General features: G+C 41.0%; 1 protein-coding gene across 2 annotated transcripts in view; it reads left to right on the plus strand.

Annotated features, from left to right (window-relative positions):
- Positions 1-25,075, plus strand: part of Pou6f2 (POU class 6 homeobox 2) — a 494,967-nt gene that overhangs the window by 443,203 nt on the left and 26,689 nt on the right. The gene's annotated exons all lie outside the window — the stretch shown is intronic.

Raw genomic sequence — 25,075 nt, forward strand, 5'->3', positions numbered from 1 at the left:
AAAAAAAAAAAAAAAAAAACCCTGCATATCCTAGACTTGCAGAAGATGCCACATGCAGATAACCTTCCCAGTTGATACAATCAAATGCCCCCACAGGGCAGCAGGGTTACTAAGTGCCTGGGATTTGAGCGGAAGTGTATTGCATGACTTTTCTGGGCCTCTGCCTTCTCTTCAGTGAAACCAATCACTTCTCACATACATTTATGGGAGTTAAACCTGATAATAGGAACAGCTCTTCACACAGTGCCTGATGCGTCTGAGGCACTTAATAAATTGCAGCTATTCTTTTTAAGAGGAAATAAAACAGCAATTGACCCTGCTATGGGGTGCTAATGTAATTTGGCACAAAAAGTTTAAACAGAATGCTGAGACTCTTTTAGAGCAAAACACTTTAAGATGAATGAAGATAAAGTTACAATAAATGCTAATCTCAGCCAAAGGACTGAGAGATGATGAATTTATTCAATAAGCATGGATTGAGACATTTGTAGATGTTATTAGGTCAGCTTATAAAAAAAACTAACAAAGCCACTGCTTTGAAATAAATGGTGAGTGTTTTTGACCATGTGACCAGAGCAAATCAGGTAGACAGAGCCAGCCAAAGCCAGTTGATCAGGAATTTATAGATTCACATATATCCCTTTATTTCATATTTAGTAATGCAATGCAGGAAATGTATATAAAAATAACTTTTTTTTCCAAAACATTGCGAAGTACCCTTGTCTACATTTTCATATTAATTTTGGTTCACTTGTTTTTGAAACAAAACATTATAGAAAAATAAACACCCTTTCTTCCCAGCTCTGACCAGCTCTGTTTTTTCACTTTTTCTTTTCTTTTGCTGCAAAATATTAATTAAAAAGGCAAAATGTAAAATATGCACAGAATGATATTTTTTAAAAACACAAAATAATAGACTGTTTAGACGTTTTGCATAAATAACAATCAAACATGTTTTATTAAAACTTCAGACAGACTTGATGTCTGTGTATTTTCTGACAAATGTTATGAACAAAGCAAGCTCTTCATATAATATGCTTCATTATATTTTTAGCTATGTTTTCCAAACCAGAAATCCAAACAAGCTGACAAAAGGTTTTTATTTTTCCCATTTGCAAATGTTGTGACAGAAACTTTTCTAAAAGGTGTAAAAAATTAAATCCTATTGAATAAACCATATTTCAAGTAGCATTTTTAATAGAAGAACATTTTTTAAATCAACTGTCCAGAGACTGGGAAAACTATGTTCGTGGGATTAGTAACACTATAAGAATTTTACCCAAGTTTCATCGCAGTGATAAAGATAAAACAACAACATTAAACAACCTCTCTCTTTCTACTAACATATGAAATCTGCCCTTTGAGCCCAGTTAAGAGTTTTATGTCCTCATTTCAGGAGAGGTAGTTGTATTAATGCAGTGTTTCCCTAAGTGAATGCCTTATGAGCCCTTCAAGTTGCTCACAAATGAGCTCCCTGGTCAGACCAGCTGTGCCATTGTCTTGCTCAGTACCCACCATGGACTCCCATCCTGAGCGGCTATAACCCGCGTGGTTCATTGTCTGGAGTGAAGAAAGGCAGGCCGGCTGCCTCGCCAAGTTGGGCTTTCTTAACCTCCTTTCCCTCCCTGAACACTTCATAGAGTCCACACTTGCAAAAGGATGCTTTAGAAAATACTGCAGGGGCCCAGGGATTTAGCTCAGTTGGTTCCGCTGCCTGCCTCGCTAGCACAAGAACCTGAGTTCAATCCCTGGTACTGGGGGAAGAAAAAAAAGAAAGAAAAGAAAATACTGCAGGAAGTAATTCATACGCTTTCTTACCCATGTTGTAATCTGAACTGATAGGTCAGAGGCAGAGCCTACGTGATTTGTTAATGGAGTCCCTGTGGGTCCAGCCAGGGTCCCCTTGGTGGTAAATGGTGCTTTGGAGCCTGGTGTACGGTATCTTCGGGGCATTGGGCTCCCTGGGAGACCGGGCTGGCCCTCTGGACAGACAAGACTAATCAGGGCTCAGAGCCGGGCCAGGCCACCAGCAGAAGCCAGAGCTGACCGGCATTATGGTAGCATTGTCCGGCTTTCCTGCCATAGTCCCATCTCTGTCCCCTCCCACCTCACCCTCTAGCCCCATCTCCATTTCTAAAAGGAAAGAGTCTTCAACCCCCCAAAGCTGGTCAGTTTAACTCGAGAAAGTTACCTCTGAAATCATTCTTTCTCCCTTCCTTCCCCAGCAAAACTCAGCCACACTTATTGGGGACCATAAGAGGGCTAGGCAGGAACAGGCAGTAAAACATCCAGCGTGGGGGATCCCTCCTGAAGGACCAGTCTGAGAGGACCCAGGTCTCGCTCATTGAATGCGGAGTGTCATGTGACCAATGTGCAGTGTTCTGTGTGGCTTTGAATTCTTCATCCCTAAATATGCTCTTTTCCTGGGAAAGGGGAATGGTTTCTCGTGAAGACTCTCCGATGAAGGCTACGGGGGCATCCCCTGTGTCTAAGGGATGCAAGAGGAGACAAGTTTCTCCTGCCCTTCCTAAGTAAAGCTGTAATTCCAAACACCAAGTGAGTTTCCAGGTGCTGTCTGCAGGTGACTTGGAGCTGATCAGAGCTACTCAGACTGTTTTTGAATCTGTGTTCATTATTACATTTGACCCTAATTACTGCTTCCTCATGGAGATTCCTATCACCAAGAATCATGTGGCTCATCTCAGCGCGCAGAGCTCTTTAACCATCTTAATTCTTGGAGGAGAGCTAGGTTTTGGCTGAATATTCTTTCAGGCCATGTGACTTTTGGTTATCGTATAAGAGAAACATAATATAGTTAAGCTTGTGTGTCTGATTTACTTCACTTAACACTGTGGTCTCAAGCAGCATCCATTTTCCTACAAATGATACTAGTTTATCTTTGTGGCAGAGTAGTACTCCACTGTGTGTAAACACCACATTTTCTTTGTCCATTCATCTGTTAATGAACATACAGAGCACTTCCCGGTTTTAGCCACAATGAGTTGGGCTACTGTAACCCTAAATATGCATACATCACTGTAATGTGGGAACTTTAATTCTATGAGAAGATACATGGAAGGGGGGAATAGCTGGGTCAAATGAAACCCCTAGTTTCACTTTCTTGAGGAATCTCCATACTGATTTTCATGGTGGTTGTACCAGTTTACATTCCCATCAACAATGTAAAAGCATTCCTTTTCCCCACAGCCTCACCAGTGTTTATTTGGTTTCGTGGTGTTTAGCCATTTTGGGGGTAAAATGGAATCTCAGTGTTGCTTTAATGGCATTTCTCTAATGGCCAGCAGTGTTGAAAGTTTCCTCATGTGTTTATTAGCCACTTGTACTTCTTCTGTAAAGTATCTGTTCATTTCACATGATGGCTATTTTTCAGGTCTTTTATTTTGGGTGGTCTAATATTTTGAGTTCGTTATATATTCTATGTATTTGTCCTCTTTCTGAGGTATAGCTAGCAAAAACATTTCCCCATTCTATACATTGTCTTTTCATTCTAGTGATTGTTTCTTTTGCTGTGCAAAAGCTCTTTTATTTGACATAATTCTATTTGTTGATTTTTGGTACTATTTCTTGTGCAACCAGGGTTCTTTTCAGAAAGTCCTTACCTACACCTATGACTTCAAGAGTTTACCTACTTTATGTTCCACCAAGTTAAATGATTCTGTTTTAACATTTACTTATTTGATCCATTTCTATTTTAGTTTAGTAGATGGTGAAAGATATGGGCCTAGATTCAATTTTCTGTGTGTTGATAACCAGTTTTTCCAGCACCATTTATTAAACTGTCTGTCTTACCTCCATTGTATGATTTTGGCCCCTTTGTCAAAAGTCAAATAGTTTAATGTGCTTGTTTCTGCATCCTCTTTTCTATTGCACTGGCCCACATGTCGCCTTTTGTGCCAATACCATGCTATATTTATTACCATAGCTTTGTAATATAACTTTAAGTCCAGGGTTATGATGTCTCTGCTTTACTCTTGTTACCCTGGATTTCTTTTGCTATTATGTGCCTCAAAGCTTTTATAAGTGTCAGAACCAATTCTTAGCCCAAACTACACAGCCATTCTCCCTTACCAGCCTGAAATTCTCGGGTTCAAAAACCTGGTTCATTTCCTGAATGCCTCATAGACACGTCAAAAACTCCAGGACCTTCTTTTCTCTGTCTGCAAATAGGAATGTTCATTCTTGCCCTGTCAGTCTCACAGCACTCTCCTCAAGCTATATAGCTACATATACACTTGAAAACTGCAGATATAAACTGTACTAAATAAATACAATATATTTTGATTTATATACTCAGCATTACTACTTTTGCTGATCAAAAGAACGATATACTAGTCACCTTTCCAGTCCCTGGTACACAACACCTACTCACAACTCAAAGATTTAATTTGTCTCACCATATAGGGGATCCAGTCCATGACTGGCTGGCTCCATACAAAACATCATGGTGCAGAGGTGTACTGGGGAGCAGGTGCTCAAGTCAGGGGAGCCAGGAAGCAGAGACAGAAGGGAACAGCTTTCAAAGGCATCAATCAATCCACTGATGAGTACAGAGACCCAATCATCCAGTCACCTTACGAAAGCCCCACCACTGAAACCATGAGACTTTGTGTGTGGGGGGGTGTTAGATCTAGACTATAACAAAGGTATTTGCAGGGAAGTCTCAAAACAATTCAACAGTCTTTAAAAAATCTACTTCTGATCTGCACTTCATCTTGCCAGAGAAAACAGCCTTGAGGTGTCAGTGCCTGGGGAACCCTAGGTCTCCTGCCTCCTAGCAAGACACCGTAACTGCCTGGAACTATCCATGGGTTTATCAAAGTGACCATTTCAGAACTCAGAAGGAAACCCCACCCCAGTGGCTCTTCCTTGGTAAGAGCACCGCACAACAAAACAAGATTAGAATTAATTAAGCTTCTAATATGGTAAGACCCCATATATTTCTAGACAATTCCCCTTGAGGGCTGCTTCTCCAATGACATGTTTCCAAAAAGGAAAAAAAAAAAAAACAAAAAAACAAAAAAAAAACAGAAGTATCTGCTACTGTATTTTGAATTAAAGAAACCACTGACTTTTAGTTGTGTTTCAAATTACACAATGCATGGAGGTAATACAATTAAAATGCCACATTAGACAAATCTATCAATTGTTAGAGGAAGCCTAATTGTGCAAATGTTTTAAAGTGTCATAATCGAAGGGTGTGTTGAAATTGAGAAAATGTGTTACATATTTCATAAATAGCCTTAACCACATCTGGTATACACTGGTCTATTGATGATAGCTCCCTTTTTAGAATTTAGTAAAAAGCTAGGGATGAAAATGGAAGCTATTTATGTCTCATGTTTTCCAACTAGAGAAAAAACTAGAGTGAATCATGAGAGAAAGGAAAGAGCTATATTTTGACTTAGCATTCCTAGAACAGCATCAGCTCTTCTTGCAAACTATTAATGGATAAGCAGAGACTTGTCAAAGAGAGGAAAACATTATATTCATATGGGGAGACATTCAACCTCCAAATAAGCATTCAGTATCATTTCCTACACCATATGCCCAAAAATGCACCCAACTGTCCTTTTGGCCCATGAGTTGCAGATGTGATGCACACACTTAAAGATGTCTTCAACTCACAAGGCCAATAAGAAAGAGAGATAGCTCAGAGATGTGGAGAAATTGAACAGTCACAACTCAGAACAAGAAGGGCCAGGTTCAAGTTTAGATGTGCAGAGGTCCAAGTTCAAACACCTGACCCCGTTGAATTTACCGTATTAGCTCTAAGACTTTGCTCCAAATTGCCATTTAGCTCATCATCACCTAACCTTTACATCTTGAATAACAACATCAGCAGATTCTGAGAAAATATCATAAAGGAAAGCATTCTGAATAGTACAGTAAAGTCAGGACATGACACAGCTTTATACTTACACATGAATGGCACTAAGCAAGCAATGCTCAGACACACAAAAAGTGAGCGTGAAGCACCCCACCCCCGGTGAGATATTTACCAAAGTACATCCACAACAGGCTAGTCTTGTTGAAATAGTGGAGGCGAAGCATGTATGCCCATGTACCCACACTGTAGGCAGCCCAGGACAAAGAGCTTCAAATCAGACAGACAGAGATGTAAATCCCAGCACAGTGGGCAACACTGGGCAAGGCATCCACTCTCTCAGCTATAGTTCACTCTTCTATACAATGACAACAATAACTTCTCTCAGGCTTGTTCAGAGGATGAATAGTACCAACAATAATAAAACCAGTAAGTTGCTGGCATTATGGAGCACTGTCTGTGTGCCAAGCGCTTGCCACATTATATCATTTCATTTTTACCACCACCACAAATCCTGTTCATCCACATCGCTCAGATTAAGAAACTTCCAAGGTCACCAGGCTAGCAAAGGCAGCATTCATGACTGATTTTGTCCCATGTCATGTGATTCTTCTTCATCATTGTGCTCTGACGATAATGTAAAACTTTTTGTTTTGTTCATTGATAAAGTCCAAGTAGCAAGACCAGCACGTTACATATTCTAGCACGCATAGACAGATAGTAACAAAACCTGTGGCCTGGATGAATAGAGGATTCCATACATGCCAATATGTGATTCAGTAAGCATTTTGCATTAATTCAGCATTTCATTTCATTCTCACTATGGTCCTGCACTATTATCTCCGTCTACTGCTGATGGATGAACTACAGGTTTAGAAAAGTTAACCAGCTTCCCAGAAATGATAGTGTGTGTCTGGAGTTGGGCCCAGATTTGGCTGCCACAAAGCCTTTATTTCCTCTGAGCAAAGCTGCTTTCCCCATAATATATATTAGTGCCTAATACAGTGCCTGTCATGTAGTAGACATGCCATAAATATATTGCTTATACGTGTGTATTTTTAATCCTTTCAGGGTAGTGGATGTCAAGTAAGGCCTATTTAATGTATTAAAGTTTCATGTGTAAATGCTTCGAAGTGGGCCATCCGACATTATTATATCTGATGAAAATGGCAGTTATCCATTTACTTAACTTTCTTCAATTTCTTTTAACATTTTACTGTTGATGTAAAGAGTAAACATAATAGAAGGTGTTAAATGTTTGGCATCCACATAGCAAGTATCAGGTACATCCTGCCTCTCCCACTTCATGGCCTTGACCACATCTGTCTTGAAACCACGGCATGCAGAGAGGACCAGCCTGACAATTTTTCATCTGCTGCCCACACCATTAGTAAGCAGGGAAGCTGGATAAGCTTGTTTCTTCTGACTGTCAGCGGCAGCAGCAGGTCAGGTGATGTCTAGCCTGCCTCCCCAACATGACTGCTTGACAAAAAGCACTCACCTCCACCACAAAATGATGCGTGCAAACCATGCAAGATAACCAAAAGCAAGGGAAGAGTGCTGTGCGTAGGCAGAAAACACAAACATCTGGTCTTTTTAATTAATTTTGTCGGTACAATTTAGATATACACAATGATCACATTCATCATAGGGAAGTTGTACCTGTGCGTGATAGATCCTGATTCCTCTTTTTTCCCCCCACTCTTCTCCACTCCTGTCAATCCCTCTTCCTCTCCTTATTTCCAAAAGTTTGTTTCCATTTTTTTTCCTTCCAAACATCTGTTTTTTTAAATTCATATAGAATTTGCAGAGTTAGTTGCAAGTTGAAAATGGAAGAGTTTGTGTAATGTGAGGATCTTTTTGGTATCACAGAGTTTTAAATGAACCACTTAGGTGTTTAATATAAAAGAATCCTGGAGGAAAAAAAGATGATTATGTTCAAAAGGTGATGTGCCATTGACTCAAATGAACACAAAAGGGAGTGACATGGTGAGTTCCTTGGGACTCTGAGAACTCGTTTTGATTTTTTTTTCCTTTTTTCTTTATTGGTACATTTCAGGTACACAATACAGTTACATTCATCATTGGTATGTTGTACCTTTACATAATATATCTTGGTTCTTATTTTTTCCCCATTCCTGTGCCCTCGTTTTGATTTTTGATCCACAAAATGACACATATTTTCAACTGTTTGAAACATATAGCTTCCTTCTTCAGCCTACATAGAGGAAAGACAGTAGAAATGGGGGTGGTATTAATGGTGTTGTAGATCTGCTCTTGTCCATGCAGTGAAGATCCTAGAAAAGTAAGAAAGTACTAAGAACATAGTCTTCTCAAATCAAAACTGAATCTACAAACAGGTAGAAACACTCCAATTGTTTTTTAGAAATGCTAGGTTTATGATTTTTGGATTCTGAGTTACTAATTAAGTTCATGGTTTTATAATTAAATAGCTCAACTATTTTTCCACATTGTCAGCTCATCCATTATTTAATAATATATATGTCTAATTTGTGAACACTTGCATTTGGCAAGATGGGCAACAAACACCTTCCTGATGAAACTGGATTTCAAAAATAACTTTTGAAATTAGAAAGTCCAAAACTCAGGCCACATTATAAATCATTGCACTTGGAACAGGACAGTCAGAAAATCATTGTGTTGGTGATTTATTAACAATGATAAATCACCTGTGCCCCAAGACCAAATTCAAAGTACCAGAGTAGTTATGTAGGTATATCTTCTTGAAGGACATTTGCAGTAGGCACCAGAAAACTCTGAGTAAACCACAGTCGTAAGAGTGCATCTGGCCCTCTTTGCTTTCCTTTATCAAAAACTTAGCATTAGGGAAGAAGGTGCAGACTGATCACCCGTAAAAATGGGGGTGCAATGTCATGAGCAAAACTCATCAGCATAATTCTAATGAGTTGTGGCTTTTGTTGTGAAAAATGAGAAATTCTGTGGTCTCACTCTAAGGAGCATTAAAAAACATTGCTGAAGGGAAATTGAAAAAGTAATATATGTTAGAGTGATGAGAACATCTTTTTTTCTGATTGAACAGATAGATAAATATTGCATGCAAGTATCAAAATACATTTAATTTTGCTACAACAATGGGTATTCTCTTCACAAAAAAGTACATGTATGATTTTGGACTCTTGGGACTAAGTGGTGATAAACAAATGGATCTTTAATGGCTTTTGGGGTGATTTCACTCCCTCTTCCCCCCTTTTTTTTCCCTAGAGCCTTATTTTGTTGTTTATCCTAATCTAAATTCAACTTCACAGTCTGAATGTGCTCACCAAGTATAAACACAGAACTAGGAGATGCTAAATATGTATAGCATTTTCTTGAGCAATTGCCGAACCATTTTTTCACCAGTTCCCACTGAATAAGAACCTATTTCATCGAAGGTTGAATTTGGAATATTGGATATCACTGGCCCCCAATTCAGTTTTATCTATTTGTTTTTGCTACCATTGCTGAAGCTCTTTTCTCTCATTTGGGGAGAAATATAAAATAAACAGTTCATAAGTCTAGGCCTTTTCTTGGAAATGTTTAGTAAAGCTTCTAAGGACAAGCCTTGAGTCTAGTTGTTCTCCCAAGCAATAAATAACTTTAATCTGATTTAGTCATTTAACTTGGCATCAACAGGCAGACACAAAATACATTCCCAAATTCAAGTATTTTTTGCTGCTATCAAAATTTTAAAGTTTTCAGCAAAGTCACATAAGGCTCACAAACTTGGTCTTTCTGCACAGTAATAGTTGTGATGCCCTTTGGAAGAAAACTAAAAGGTTCTGCAATCCCCTAATGTTGATAGCTGCAGAGAAAGTGAAAAGAATTTGTAGTTTAATTTGTAGTCATTGGAGGGAAGGGGAAAGAATGGTGAAAAGAAATGTTTCCAGTTTATCTTTAAGAATTTGTCTTTGTTTTCTGTTTCAAGGAGTATTCTTAAACCTAAGTAATGAAAGTAATGAAAATGTAAAATCACTGAAGAGATTTAGAAGTTGAAATATGAGGTTATCTTTACAAATGTTTTCATTTTCTCGCACTGAATAGGAATATTCAAATAAATACATAACGTGAAAAAATAAATGATATGAAAAGCTACAAATTGAAACTAAGGCCATCATGGCCTGAAGGAATTTGCATTTATGAGACATCACTCTTGCTCTTCTTATAAATAACAATGGATTAAAATGTCCATTTTTTAAAAATTCCAGTTAGGATTCCATTTATAGGAAAATTAAAGGGGCAACCCACTTTCCGGTCCCTCTTCTGTCTCTGTTGGACAGAAGCTTTCTTTCTCACACTAAATTTTTCCTACTCTTGAAAAAAAAAGAAAGGGAAAACTAAAATATATTCCTAGACGGGGAAGCTTTGGGAGAGCTTGGTGGAGTAGAACAATTGTTTACCAAGTAAGAAATACATAGGATCCTAATGGTAGAATCGAGATGTACAGCGGTCATGACTATGGTCTGGTGAATGAGGAGGGATATTGTTCTTTGTGAAGCTAATCCATTCCCCATCAAATCTTTGTCATTTCTACTCTCCAGTAGGAAACCAAAAGTCTCTCCATTTCTGTCCTCAGAGGCCAGAGTTCTCTCTCAATCAGTCAACTTCCCACCTATCCCCTATAAATTAACCCGGATTTTCAATCTGAATTCTACAGACATTTTAGCCTCCTTCTTTTTTTGTCATAATCAGAGTAGTTTTAAAGCAAGATTTAGAATAGTCTAATCTTTTTCAGACTCCACAAGATCTGGGCTATCAGTTCTGGGCATGAATGGTGCCAGCACCCTAGGAGATGGAGGCAGGAGGAGCAGAAGTTCAAGCCCCTGTCTGAGCAATTTACCAACTTCAAATTGTTTAAAAACATTTTTAAAAGGCTGCGGATATAGCTCAATGCAAAGGTCTTGAGTTCGATCCCCAGTACAAATAATAAATAAATAAACTATCACTTTTCCCAGGAGAATAAGAACTCATTTCAGTGAACACAGAGGTCTAGTGACACATCTGATCGTGTGAACAATTTCAGAAGGAGGGACCTAGAGTCACTGACAATTGCACAACGTCCAGGAAGGAAAAGGAACCTGTAGAATTCCAGTGGACTGTGGGAGTTGTAAGTTTATGTAAATTGCTGTCATCGTCCCTGTTGTGCCCACAAGAAGCTGATGCTGTCTTCACTGGTGCGTCCGGGTACCGTGTAAGAGCAAGCCTCACAGAACAGTCCTGTTTATCCAAAAGAAAGACTTCACACAAATCCTGATGGCCAGTCATTTACTGGCCTTTTGCAGTGGGAATAAGTGCAGTGCAGTATCAATAGCCTAGTGCAGGCCCTCAGAGAGGATGCTGTGAGGAAAGGAGGTGGCTATGGGAGGGATCAGTTTGTGTACAAGTGAAGGCATAATACAGCAACCTCATAGTTTTAAAGTCTTCGTGAAATAAAATGGGGTAACACTGCCCATGTCGATACTACACACATATATAGGGACATGTTTAATATATAAATATAATATTTGTTATATATTTGTTCATATCCAAATATATAATGCTCAAAGCTTTAAGTATTCCATTCCTTTGCCCTCAGGACCTAACCAGTTTCCAGAGGCCTTTTCTCCAAATACCATCCCATTTGAAATCCTTTCAATTTGAGACGTTTGGAGACATAAATATGCAGTCTATAGCAATGCCCAACTGAACCTCAACAATCATAGAAGATCATGTTTTTGCAAATTTGACTCTCTCCTCTCCTATCATTGTCCCCACCTTCTAGACAAGTACAAAGTACTCAGAGAAGTGGAAAGAAAACAGCACTACAAAGAAACCAAGGACCCCTATATAATTCAGAGTTTGCTTTTCAGTGTAGTAAATGTATAACTCAGGTATAATTTTAAGACTTGTGGTGGCTAAACTTAATTCTAAACCTGATTGGCTTGGGTGCTCCCTAGAGGATTAGTAAAGCACACTTATGGGTGTTTCTGGGTGGATCTAGGAGATGTGGCCTTGGGGTCGATGTCTGGTCCCTGCCCCTTCCTCTCTGGCACTGTTTCCCTGCTGTTTGCCAGCCACCATGAACTAAGCAGCTTTGCTCTGTTGTTGTTCTGCCATGAGGTTCCTGCCTTGGAGCCAACTAACCATGGACGGAATGCTCTGAACCATGAGCCAAATCAAACTGTCCTCCTTTAAATTATAAATACTAGGTATTGTGTCTCACTGATGGGAGAGCAGAGTGATACACACTGCTTGTGTTAATAGTGAGCATCTAAACTATGATCAAGAAAATGATGCATTCCTGGGTATTGGTCGCCATCCACCAGTCACTTCATGAACAGACCACAAAAGCAATTGCAATGATTTCTAATTTTCTTCTCCATCTCAGTGTGACATCATCTGTGTAAATAAAATGTAATCTTTTGATTAAATGTTAAACCTATTTTTTTGTATATCTCCCACTGCTTAAATGGGAACAACACATAAAAGAGAATACAGCAACTTTCCCAATTACACTGACATATGAAAACAAGATACTCTGGAGTATGGTGAGATTTTTAAAATTTAAGAAAAAATAAAACAACCCCACCTGCCTCCGGAGTGTCGACTGTGCCAGATTCAGTATTACTGGAGTAGAAATTGTCAGCTGTTCAGAATGGGCAGACCCTGATAACTTCATTTTACCAGTGGACTCGAGAAAGATTCAGATCTAATAAGGATGATCATTGCATCAATGGAGTTGACTCTTACCCAGGAGGCCTGTCAGTTCCCTGCGATGTAAAGTATCTTCTGCAGTGTTTGCTGCTAGTGGCTGTATAACTAGGGTTCAGCCCGTGGTCTGTAAGCAAATCTGTTCTGTAAAGCACCTTTGGAGTTGACATCCTCTCTTATGGCACTGGGATCTGGAAAGAGCCCTTCACCCCGCCTTGCCATTGTAAATGGAAAACACAGCAGACACAGTAGATTTTTTCTTGTGTTCTCGAGTACGTCTGGGAATTGGAGATAGTTTTGCACTTAATTAAAGAAAAAAAATAGAGACCCACAGAAGCACATTTTTATTAATACCTTTTAAATATTGCTGGTTACTTATGAGAATAATTTTGCTAACTTCATTGTCAAATAACCAGGTCAAAATTTCTTCTGACTCTTTGGGCCTTTTGTTAAATATTTCACTATTGTCTCATGGCTCCTGGTAGACACTCACTTTACCTGTTATGACTTTTGAGATTTGTTCAAATGCTTCAGAGGAACTTCAGCAACTAACATATTCGAACAGCGTTCAATTTTTAAGTCAACTGAAACAGCAACCATCAGTATTATAAATAGAAGCCAGTACCTCTCAGAAATAAGCCAAATTCATAGTTTATGGAAAATATATATATTCTGCTCAGAGACTATGAGCCCTGGTAGCTTGTTAAATTTTCTTTTCTCTTTTCTATATCCCCTTTCTGCCTTCCTTTCTCCTCTATTTTTCAAGCATTCTTAGTTGACAAACTTTCTTGTCTTTTCCAATATTAGAAATTGAACCCAAGGCCTTCATATCAGCCTACATCCCCCAACCTTTTCCTTTTTTAAGGAAAAAACGTTTGTTTTGTTTTAAATTTTCAGTGTCTATTACTGCATTTTGCAGTGCATACTGATTACATTCCTCTTAGAGAGTTGGGATCTATACAAAGTTCAACTTAACTCTTTTTTACCCACTTCCTCTTCCCTCCCACTTTTTCCATCTCTCGGTCCCCTTCCCTTTTGCAAAAGATCTAGCTTCCTGTGTGCTGTTACCTGCCTTATTTTGCTTATTGTACTTTGGTTTTCTCATATAAGAGTCTTATTTATTTTACGTAACATTATAGTCTCAAAGTGCATCCATTTTCCTAAAAATGACTCAAGTTTATCCTTCTTTATGTAATGATTGTGGTTTTTATTTTGACACTGGGTCTCACTAAGTCACTAGATTCCCAGACTGGGCTTGAATTTGTGATCCACCTGCCTCGGCCAGCAGGAATGCTGGGATTACAGGCACACACCATAGCGCCTGGCTATTTGACAAGCTTCTTACACTGTGACCCTGGAAATTACATTTTTTATGGTGTCTGACTTAATATTTATACAGAGGGCAGTACCTTTCAACCCGTCAGTAGTGCGGGGCTTTCCTCTGCCCCAGGCATGGCTCAGGTTCTTGCTGGACAACTGTGAGTGTCTTGAGTAACTAAATCTTCTATGGTCACTTTGCATTGCAAATAAGGTTCTGGGCCCCCCAACATGGTCCTCTTCCTGCCTCAATGTGGTGATTCCCTCCTGCCCAGCTCCCTCGTGGTGTTTCTAATCCAGCCCTGTGAGTGGGGGAGATGGCAGACGGGGTCTGGAGAGCAGTGCTTCAGCCAACTCTGGCTGGCACTGCCGTGAGTCCTCAAAGGACTGGCTGGGACTCCATGGCACACCGCTATGGCCTGGGCTTGCCCCCAGCTTCCCTCTCAGGGCTGGGTTTGCCCCAGATCCACTCCCCAGGGGCCTCTGGGGCAGGCTTCCAGATGGCCGAGAACCACCCTGTCCTGTCCAGAGAAGCACGAATCGCGGCCTCTGCCATGTGGGGATGTAAATGCCAAGTGCCACTCTTTCTTGCTCTCTTGCTCCTCCTGCTCACATTCCTCCTCCTCCCCTTCCTCCTCCTTCTCCTCTTATTCCTCGTCCTTCCTCATATTCTCTTTCTACTCCTCTTTTTATTTCTACACATACCCCTCTTCTTCCTCTTCCTTCTCCATTTTTTGTTTGTTTGTTTGTTTGTTTTTGTTGGTGGTACCGGGGATCAAACTCAGGCCCTTGTGCTTGCAAGGCAGGTGGTGAAACCACTAAGCCAAAACCCAGGCCCTTCTCCTCTTATTGTTCCTTCTCATCCTTGTCCCCTTCTCTCTTCATTTTTTTTTCCTTCCTTACTTTCTCTTTCTCTTTCCCTACGTTCTCCTCCTCTGCATCGTCTCTCTTCTTCTTCCCTCTCCTCTCTCTCTCTCTCTCTCTCTCTCTCTCTCTCTGCCTCTCTCTTCTTTCTCTGCCTTTCTCTCCTCTTTTTCCTTTTGCCTTTTCCCTTTCCTCTTCCTTCTCCCTTTCCCCCTGGCACCAGAGCCATAGTCTGCCTTCTTTTCCTCCCTCAAGTATATGTCCCCCAAATCTGAGGGACAACATTCACTCAGTCACCTTCATAGTTTAAGGTAAGGAGAAAGCCCCCCATGTCCTCCCCTAAGGAGTCAAGAACATGTGAAGAATTTCCAAAGCTCTTCAAGTCTACCCTTAACGGTGGTAATGTGATTCTGGAATTGTCTAGTAGTTTCCAGAGCTCCTGTGCATATCTACCATGTGGTTCAGTCTCTCCTCTCGAACACACCACCTTTTGAATCTTGGTGCCCACATGGAAACTGCCAATTTAGCATTCTGTTCTAATTATGTTTCATGGCAACTTACTGTTTTCTACCTAAATGATAATCTGTTTCCATGGTAAAATTATAACATTCATATGATTCAAAGGAGCTTAGTGCTATTGCCTAAAAGTTACCAGAAATGTAGGTAAAATTCATTATGAATGAATATTTATTAGACACCTATTAAAGCACAGTGTTTAAGGTTTTTCCTGCATTATCTGTGTGCGTGTGTGTGTGTGTGTGTGTGTGTGTGTGTGTGTGTGTGTGTGTGTGTGTGTGTGTGTGTGTGTGTGTGTGTGTGTGTGTGTGTGTGTGTGTGTTACTGGAGATTGGACCTATAGTCTTCACACTGAGCTACACACCCCACCTTGTTTTATTTTTTCCTTTTGAGAAAGAGTTTAAGTTGATAAGTTGCTGAGGCTGAGCTTGAACTTATCTTCCTCCTGTGTCAGGCTCCCGAAGTGCTGGGATTACAGGCCTGCACCACCAAATTCATGCATAATCTTATTTGGTACTCACAGTAACCTTATGCAATGACTGTTATTATCCCTGGCTTCTAGATGAGTAGACTGAAATTCTAAGAAGTGAAGTAATTCATGATCTCCCACTATTTACTTGCAAAGCTTGGGCTTAAACCCAGCCACACGGGAATCTATTTCCTCTACATACATCTTAGAGACAAGACTGTTTGTATTGTTGTTACTGCTATTTTATAACATCTGTTTTCATACAAATTATTTTCCTCATAATGTGATAGAAAGTGCTATTTTAAAGATCCTGACACCTCTAGCTAGCTCTTTGCTTTTGTGCAAGGGTGCTTCTAAAGTTGAAACCAAACAGTGGAGCGCCCTGTGGGGATTCTAATTCTCAGTGACAGTGACAGACATCAAGTAGGGGTAGAGTACCTATAAATCCCCACAATAAAAGCATTAAAGTGTACACTTCAAAATGTTCTTTCTGCAGCTGCTCACTGAAGAAATACATGTCATACATTGCTTGAAAGTTGCTTTAAGATAATGTGTCTCTAGGCCTAGGCTCTAGCAATGCCATCTTTGGGCACACTACTATTCCTGTCCCTGCACCCATACTAGAGATTGTTAATCACCCAACAGTCTTTCTTCCTGAATTTTTGGGAGCTCCAGAGTCAACTGATTGTTACTACTTACAAGATTTAACCTATTTAGCCTTTGTTTAGGGTCTTTAGTTGGATACTTTCACCTGTTCATCTCCGTGCCTTTACTTTGATTCAGATTCTCTGTTAGAACAGTCACACTTCTCTTCTTCTTCATATTGGACCCAGCCAAAGGCAAGAAGTCACCAGGTTGCATCTTGAAAAATACATTTGTGTGTGTGTGTGGAGCAATGGTATATGCCCTTACTCTTTTCAGAATTAATGTCCTAATCAAAGCTTCCAAAGTAATTCTAAGTTTAACCCAAAACCCACGAGCAGAATGAGCCTGGGATGAAAGTACTGTATTATTTAAAGAAAACAAAATCATCACTTGAAGGAAGAGGGACAATGGCTGTGGTCAGACCAGAAAGAAGCGGGAAGAGGATTGGCTGCTTCCATTGGCTGATCACTCAGTTCTGGAAAGCTACAAGCTCTTTGGGCAAGTATAAAGTGATAGTGGTGTGAGCCAAAAGCCTCTTGACCAAAAAGTACTGAGGCCACGCAAATGTTTGTGAAGGAGCTCTCTCTGCAGATGCACTGAAAGACCTGCAGAAGTCCCCATTTTATAGCATCAACTGGTTTCCTGATTTTAAAAACATGGGCACAAAAATTACTTGTCAGTTTGACATCTGCAATCACATTCTTTTGGCAGAGTTTAACAGCATATCATAGACTGTAACAACATGTGGCCATCAGATGATTTGTCTGGGTGCATGGCCTTCTGCGACACCACCCTCGGGCTGATGCTGGTGACACCTACGTGTCAGCAGTGGATGCATACAGGTCACTTCCCCCTTCCACACCTTCAATCCTGATTCAGCCAGCCTGAGGTGCAGAAAGGCATTGTCTCAACCACCTGAGGATCTAAGACAACCATACGACCTGAATGACGGGTTTGCAACAATCAGAGAATACTCCTCACAGTTGTTTAAATAATAATTGCTGCTGAATTTATGACCATCCTAGTTGGGTGTAAGTCATACAAATTCTTGTGACAATAGGGATCTTTTAAATATATGTGCTGATGAGTGCTAATCGTTTCAGTGATTGTCTTAAATTGCTCTTGCAACATGAACCCTATTCCTCTTCACTCATCTAAGGAAAGAGACAGATGGACATGATCAGCAACAGCCAAATAAGTCACCTGTCAGAGAAGATGGAACTCTTTCAGGTCACAAATTATCATTAGAATCAGGGATGGACCTCTGTCTGGTGCAAGCTTTCATCAGAGGTGAATTATGACTGGTAGACAGTCAGGACAATGACGCAGAAGATGATTGCAAACTATACGTAAGCCATTTGCTATGGGATTGATGGGGCAATAGCTTGACTCCGAAATTTCTAATGTTGCAAGCTGGCCATAAAGCAGGCTGTGCTCTTTGAATTGAAGTGGAAGCAAAGTGCCCACTGTGCCAAGGATTCATTGAGGTATTTTGCTTGATAGTTGGATGACAATAGAATCTCAGCTCTCCTGCTTTGCAGCTGCTCTGGCCCATTCTGTCCATGCTGTCACTGTCACACCTGGAATAACTTTGTCCAAACTTCCTCCCCAGTTCCCAGTTCAACCCACAACTTGGATAGCTAGACCCCTTGGCCTGGCTCATCCTCCTCTTGCATCCGAACTGTTCCATTCGCCATCCTCCATGTCTCCAACCTTGTGACTACTGTCTTATTAGGTCTCCCTACTTTGCCCAAACCCACCCAATCTCCAAGACACCACTTATGCCTTCTGAGAGTCTTCCTGAACTATGCCCACCTTTCTTCCTCTGAAGTAGTCCATTCTTTCCCAGTGTTCTTTTGAGCACCCACCAGTGAGTCTAGAGACTTTTACCAGCCGTCCTTGTCTACTCATTGAATGCTTTTCATCTCCTCCCTTGAACTGATAGAATCTTGGCATTACTGTCTTATCACTCCTGCTCTGTCCTGTCATGTCTCCTGGCATCTCCATAGCACATTATCTGGTTCATATAGAGAGAAGGCTCTTTGGGTATTCAGTTGCATTGCCAAGGTCCTTCATGCTTTGGGAGAGCATGAATTAGTTTCAAATATTGAAGGCTTAAGCAGGAGTCAGACCCTCAATGCCCTGTGTTAAGCAAAATGATCTTGTATCAAGACCTCTTCTGGCAATAAATCCATAGCTTTTGGAAACTGGGTAGTCAATCCCTCCAAAACTAGTTATAAGACCATAAATGGTTCAGAAGTATCCTCCTTGCCCTCAAACCAGAGATTCCCTATGACTTTGTCAAACCTCAGTTTTAATTCCCTGATTCAGTTGAAATATCTGCGGATGCAAATACTCCCCTTGATCTAAGCAGTAGAGACATGGCAAGGGGTATCACAATTCCCAACTTGAAACTATACTACAAAGCTAAAAGCCACTGTGATAAAAACAGCATGGCACTAGCAAAGAAACAGACCCAAGGATCAATGGAATAGATTAGAAGATGCAGAAACAGCACCAGTCATACTCAGCTTCCTCATCCTTGACAAAGGACCCCACCATCCTCACTGGAAGAAAGATAGCCTCTTTAATAAATGGTCTTAGAAAAACTGGCTTTCAACTTGCCAAAGATTAAAACTAGATCCCTATCTTTCACCATGCACTAAACTAAAATCCAAGTGGATTAAAGATCTTAATATCAAAACAGAAACACTAAACTTACTGGAAAGTAAATTAGGTAGAACTCTCAAAGACATTGGCATAGGAGAAGACTTTATGAACAAATCCTCAACAGCATGAGAACTTGGACAAAAAAATCAACAACTGGGATCTCATTGTATTAAAAATTTTTTTGCGATGGAAGAGAAACCACCAACAGAGCTAAGAGAAAACCTACAATGTGGGGAAAAAATTTTACCAGCTACTCCTCAGACAAAGGACTAGAATATATAAAGAACTAAAAAAAAAAATCAGACCTCCCTAATTTAAAGACCCAATTCAAAAATGGGCATCTGAATGAACAGACATTTCTCAGACAAGTAAAAACAGCAAATAAATATATGAAAAAATGTGCAACATCACTGGTTATTCAAGAGATGCAAATGAAAACAACACTGAGATTCCACCTTACTCCAGAAAGAATGGCTGCTATCAAGAAATCAACCAAAAACAAATGCTGGAGGGGCTGTAGGGAGAAAGGAACCCTTCTCCATTGTTGGTGGGAGTGCAGACTGGTGCAACCACTGTGGAAATCAATATGGAGATACCTCAGAGAACTAGGATTAGAGGTCCCATTTGACCCAACTATCCCTCTGCTGGATATCTTTCCAAAAGAATTAAAAGAATCATACCACAGTGATATATATGCATACATATTTATAGCAGCACAATTTGTAATATCTAAAAGGGAAACAAACCAAATGCCCATCAACTGGAGAATGAATAAAGCAGATGTGGTTTTTATATCAAATGGAGTACTACTCAACTATAAAGAGTGAGAAACTAGAGACATTTATAGCTAAATGGATGCATATTGGGGCTATACTCCTAAGTGAAATAAATAGGACACACTTGAGTAAATACTGAATAGTTTCTCTGGTATGAAAAACTAAAAGTGTAAATAAGGTTCAAATGATATAATTGGGAGTGTGCCAAGAGAACTAAAAGAATCATATCACAGAGAAGTATGTGCACCCATGTTTATAGCGGCACAGTTTGTAATAGCTAAATCTTGGAAACAGCCCATTTGCCCATCCGTTGGAAACTGGATAAAGAAGATGTGGTTTTTCTATAAAATGGAATATTACTCAGCCATAAAGAACGAGAAAATAGATTCATTCATAGGAAAATGGATACATATTGAAGATATGCTCCTAAGTGAAATAAATAAGTCACACATGTGCAAATACCGAATAGTTTCCCTGGTGTGAATAATCTGCAACAATGCATAAGATTCTAATAAGATTACTGACATTTAGAAATGGGAACAAAGGAGCTAAAGGTGTAGGGAAGGTGGGATGGGTAGGGGAAGAGTAAAAAGGGAAAAGAAAAAAATGTGAGAGAATGAAAAGATGAAAATAAAGTGTTTGTAGATGGGGAGGGGAGGAGGGGGTGAAGGGAGGGCAGAGGTAAGGGGAAAAAATGAGAATCAAGACTTGTCATGTAGAGGTACAAGATCCCAACAATGAATGTAACTGTACTGTATCCCTAAAATGTAGCAATAAACTCAATTAAAGCTGAAAAAAAATTGGGAGTGTGGAACAGGAAGAAAAGGTCTAAAGGGAAATTGGGAAGGGGAGGGGAAAGGAAATAAGGAAAAAGAAAAAATGTGAGGGCCAGGGATTTAGCTTAGTGGTTCCACCACCTGCCTGGCAAGTGCAAGGTCCTGAGTTTGATCCCTGGTATTAAAAAAGAAAGAAAGAAAAAGGAAAAAATGGAAACAAAGTCTTTGTAAATAGGAAAGGGTGAAGGAGGTGAAAGGAGGGCAGGGGTACAGGAAAAAAGAACCAAGACATATCATGTAAAGGTACAAGATCCCAATGATAAATGTAATTATATTGGTTGCTTTAAATGTACCAGTTAACTTAATGGGGAAAAAAACACTTCCCTTGAATCTCAGGCCTTCAGTTTGAAATATGACTTCAAGTGCTATGATGGACAACTGTTTATGAGTATAGAAAGTCTCTGATCTCTGTACCTCAGCTCTTCTTGGCTCCTTGTTGGGATCGCCAAGAAGCCAGAATCCCTGGAGAAGTCCCAGCTAGATGTGTGGAATTGCTAAGGGTAAGCAGAGCCATCCTAAGCAAAATAGGCTCATCAGAGAATCTGTAGACAATGCAGTGTGTGATCGTCTCTACCCTTCCACAAAAGGGAGCAAAAAGAAAATTGCTAAAGGGGAAGTGGGAAGGGGAGGGAGGAAATAAGGGGAAAAATGTGAAAAAAGGAAAAAATGTAAGCAAAGTCTTTGTAAATAGGGAAGGGTGAAGGGGGTGAAGGGAAGGCAGGGGTATAGGGAAAAAATAAGAACCAAGACATATCATGTAAAGGTACAAGATCCCAATGATAAATGCAACTGTATTGTTTGCTTTAAATGGACCAATAAACAATGGGGGAAAAAGAGGGGAGCCAATTAAAACCAACATATTGTGATACCTTAGAGAATGACAGAATTCTCCACAATGAACTGTCAAGTTTTGGGCAAAACTGAGATGGTGGCCCCAAGGTCCCCGAAAGAGGAGCAAAAATGTGAAATGCGCAGCTTCACAGAAGGCTTCCTGATTTCAGATCTGTGCCTGTCCCCACCTCATGGGCAGCTCCCTCAAGGCTCCCTCCCTGGGGCCATAATAGAGTCCTCCCGCTATGACCACCAGTGTCCTATACTTGATGAGTGATGTTCAGACCTAGAGAAAAAGAGGGATAAGGTTGGCAAGGACATAAAAGGGGTAATACAGTGTATGTTTAAATTAAGAAAAAAATTACAGTAAGAGACCCATCGCTATAAATCCTCCTCAGGATACTGCCCCTTTCCTTGAACAGACTTATCCCATCCGTCTTGACACTCTGAAGCAGTTCCGGAAGTCCTCTTTTGTGAGTGTCTTTACCAGGTGTTATAAAAAATACAGTGAATGCTGCTGCTGAATAACATCCAAGGGAAAGGCTGGCTTATAAAACCATGTGTATCCTAATCCACCCGCTCACCAGATCCGGCGCTGCATGATTTCTGGCTCTTCCCGAAAGTCAAAATGACCATAAAAGGGAAACCTTTTTAATCATTTCGGGACATTGCAGTAACCACGACAGCACAAATACAGATGCTCGTGGAAGAGGATTTCCAGAACTGCTTCAGTGGCAAGAAGGATGAAATGACTGTGTTCAAAGTGAAGCGGGGCAGGTTGGAGAAAGGACAATGGCAATGTGTTTGTTACTGTAATGAATTTTTTTGAATTTAAACATTCACTGCGTTTTTAGATCACCCCTCGTACGTGGCAAGTGTTTTAGCAACGTTACAGCTCCGTGCTGGGATGGGAGGCTGTCTTGAAGGAAGAAGCTGCTGAGCATTGTTTGTCTCTCTGCTTCTTCCTTCACCCAGAAAGTGCATCTTGTTACCAGGGAGGAAGCAGAGACTCCTGTCAATCATCCTGGGGCAGGAAGCCTCTCTCTTCATCACAGTGTACCGTGATGGTCTGTGCTTTCTCTCACCCCGACAGGCTCCTAAACACAGTGACATCCTGCCTGAAATAGAACTTGCCAGCCCTGCCACAGATTCATCAGGCTTTCAGCTCAGGCCAGTCAAACAGAGTGAGGTGGCAAAGGCCAGAGACACAAGAGCAGCCAGGGTAGGTTGGTGGCCCAGTTTCTGCTGTGCAACTGTGGCAAGAGGAATTACCCAACATGGCCTAGGACAGGAGCTCTGTCCCCAGGCCTCTTTTACATTGCCTTCGAGGTCACAGGAAGTGGCCTTGGAATCCTGGGCTGTTTAATGCAAAACCACTTGTATTAGTTACTTTTCTTGTTGCTGAATCAAAATACCAGACACTCGATGTTAAAGGAAGATTTATTTAGCTCAGTTTGTAGAGGTTTCGGTCCAATCAGCTGGTTCCAAGGCAGGGTGGCATATGGCAGAGGGGCAACATTTCATGGTGGCAGAACACATCAAAAACAATAAGGGAACCTTAACAATCTTTCTGCCCCTTTTATCTTATCGAGACTACAGGGATTAGGGCGGTGCCAAGCCAATCTGTGTACTGGTTTAGTAGTCACATGTTCTTAATTGCAGTATAACACACTCTCGACTCATCTACCTCTGAAAAACTACCTATGACCACATGAGACTTTGAGGGGACATCTAGACCTAAACCACAATACCACTCATCAATACAGTACTTAAAAACTATGACCTATCCCAGTGGACTCCTCCTGACCTGCTGGTACAGATGGCGCATGTTCCTTGCCAATGCTCTGGGATGGATCTCACAGGCTCACTGTGGGAGACCACAGAGACCATAAGCTGCCAGCTCCCTAGGGCACAGCTGATCACTCTGAAGCAATCCCTTGACCTCTCTCTGCATCTGTGACATCTTGCATTGACACCTGATATTCACTCTGCTCCCCATTAGTGCTGACCCACAGGGCCTTTTGTAGTGAAGGCAACAGCCCCATGAGGATTTGTCCCCACATAGTGTGGCACTGAGGTTCCCCTGTGGTCCCAGTGGCATCTGGCTTCCCAGTCACAGTTGTGTCTAAAAACCATTCCCTGTGGTCTGGGGGTCTAGCTCAGCGGTAAGGCATGTGCTTAGCACGTACAAGGCCTTGGCATTCAAAAGTATTCACTAGAAACTATTTCTAAAGGCCTGTGTGAGTGTGGTGGGGTGTAAATTGATGTTGTTTGTAAACTCAGTGCCCAGCAGCTTCTCAGCCTGTGGGACTAACCAGGCTTTGGTGTGTTGTCAAGGAGTCAGGCTCCCCAGTGTCTGCAGTGGTGGAGCCTGAGGGCAAGTGGAAAAGCAAGCATTTGGGGTTCAGCCAGACTTAGACCCCAGTTCCAGCTCTGTCACCTCCCCACTGCTCCCTCAAGTGACTCCACAGAGTTTCTTTATCTCGCTATGGAATTAGTGGAGGCATGACTGATCCCCACATCATAGAGTTGTGATGAGAATACAGAGGAAAAGAAAACAAACATGCAAAAGGCTTCCTGAGGCTTCTCATGGCTGTGTCTTGGTGATCCTGAGGCAGGGAACTGTGGTTTGCACCCAGGAGGCAAGCAGAGCCATGTAACCATCCCACAGTGTTTGCAGGAGGAATAGCACCCACGCAGTAAGCTCCCCCACGACCCTCCACAGCATTTGGAGACAGTTCTCAGTTTGTGTTCTTACAGATTAAATCTGTCCCTAACAATGTGTAAGGTCTCCAGACACCTTGGACCTTTGCTGCTCCTTCCTGTCCATGATACGCTCCTCCCTCCTCCATGAAAAGTCACTTAAGTATTACAAAATATTTAACTTTACTAACCCAAACATTCCCAGAGCACTTGAATATAGTCAGGTCCTTGCTGGAGTCAATCTGTGTACTACATTCACTGGATACAAAGAAAAGCCAGTCCTGCTCCATGCCACCTGGGCCCTGCTTCTCAGGTCTGTTTAAGCCCCAGTTTAAAAAGCATCGTTTAAAGCCTGACATGGTGGTGCACACCTGTAAATGCAGCCCTTTGGGAGGCTGAAGCAAGAAGATCTCAGTTTGAGCTCATCCTGGGAACTTAGCAAGACCCTGTCTTAATGTTTTTTTAAAAGCTAGAGATATAGCTCAACATGAAGGCCCTTGGTTTAATCTTCAGCACAGGCAAAAAAATTATTTTTTTCTAATTTCAGTTCTTAGGGGTCATTTTGCTTCTATTTTAAGAATTTCAGATATTTAAACATTTATCTGTGATCCAGATTCTCTCAAGCCTTTGAAAATCTTGTCACTTGACAGATGTGTCATGGCTAGTGGGTGGTACGGCTAGGAATGGAACCCTGTCTTCAGAGCCTGGGCTCTCAACCACCATGAGCCCTGGGATGCTAAAGGCCCTTAATCTTGTCTTGTCTCAAGACGTCAACCCTAACCTTGACAGAGAACAGGATGTCGGGGAATGTCAGGGGAGAGGATGGATGGAGGGGGTGGACTGTGATAGAAGATCCCTGGAACTCAGGGTACATGGACCCCTTGTGGGGAAAGGA

This window comes from Fukomys damarensis, unplaced genomic scaffold (assembly GCF_012274545.1).
Source record: "Fukomys damarensis isolate Sample0158 unplaced genomic scaffold, DMR_v1.0_HiC HiC_scaffold_17, whole genome shotgun sequence".
Classification (NCBI taxonomy): domain Eukaryota; kingdom Metazoa; phylum Chordata; class Mammalia; order Rodentia; family Bathyergidae; genus Fukomys; species Fukomys damarensis.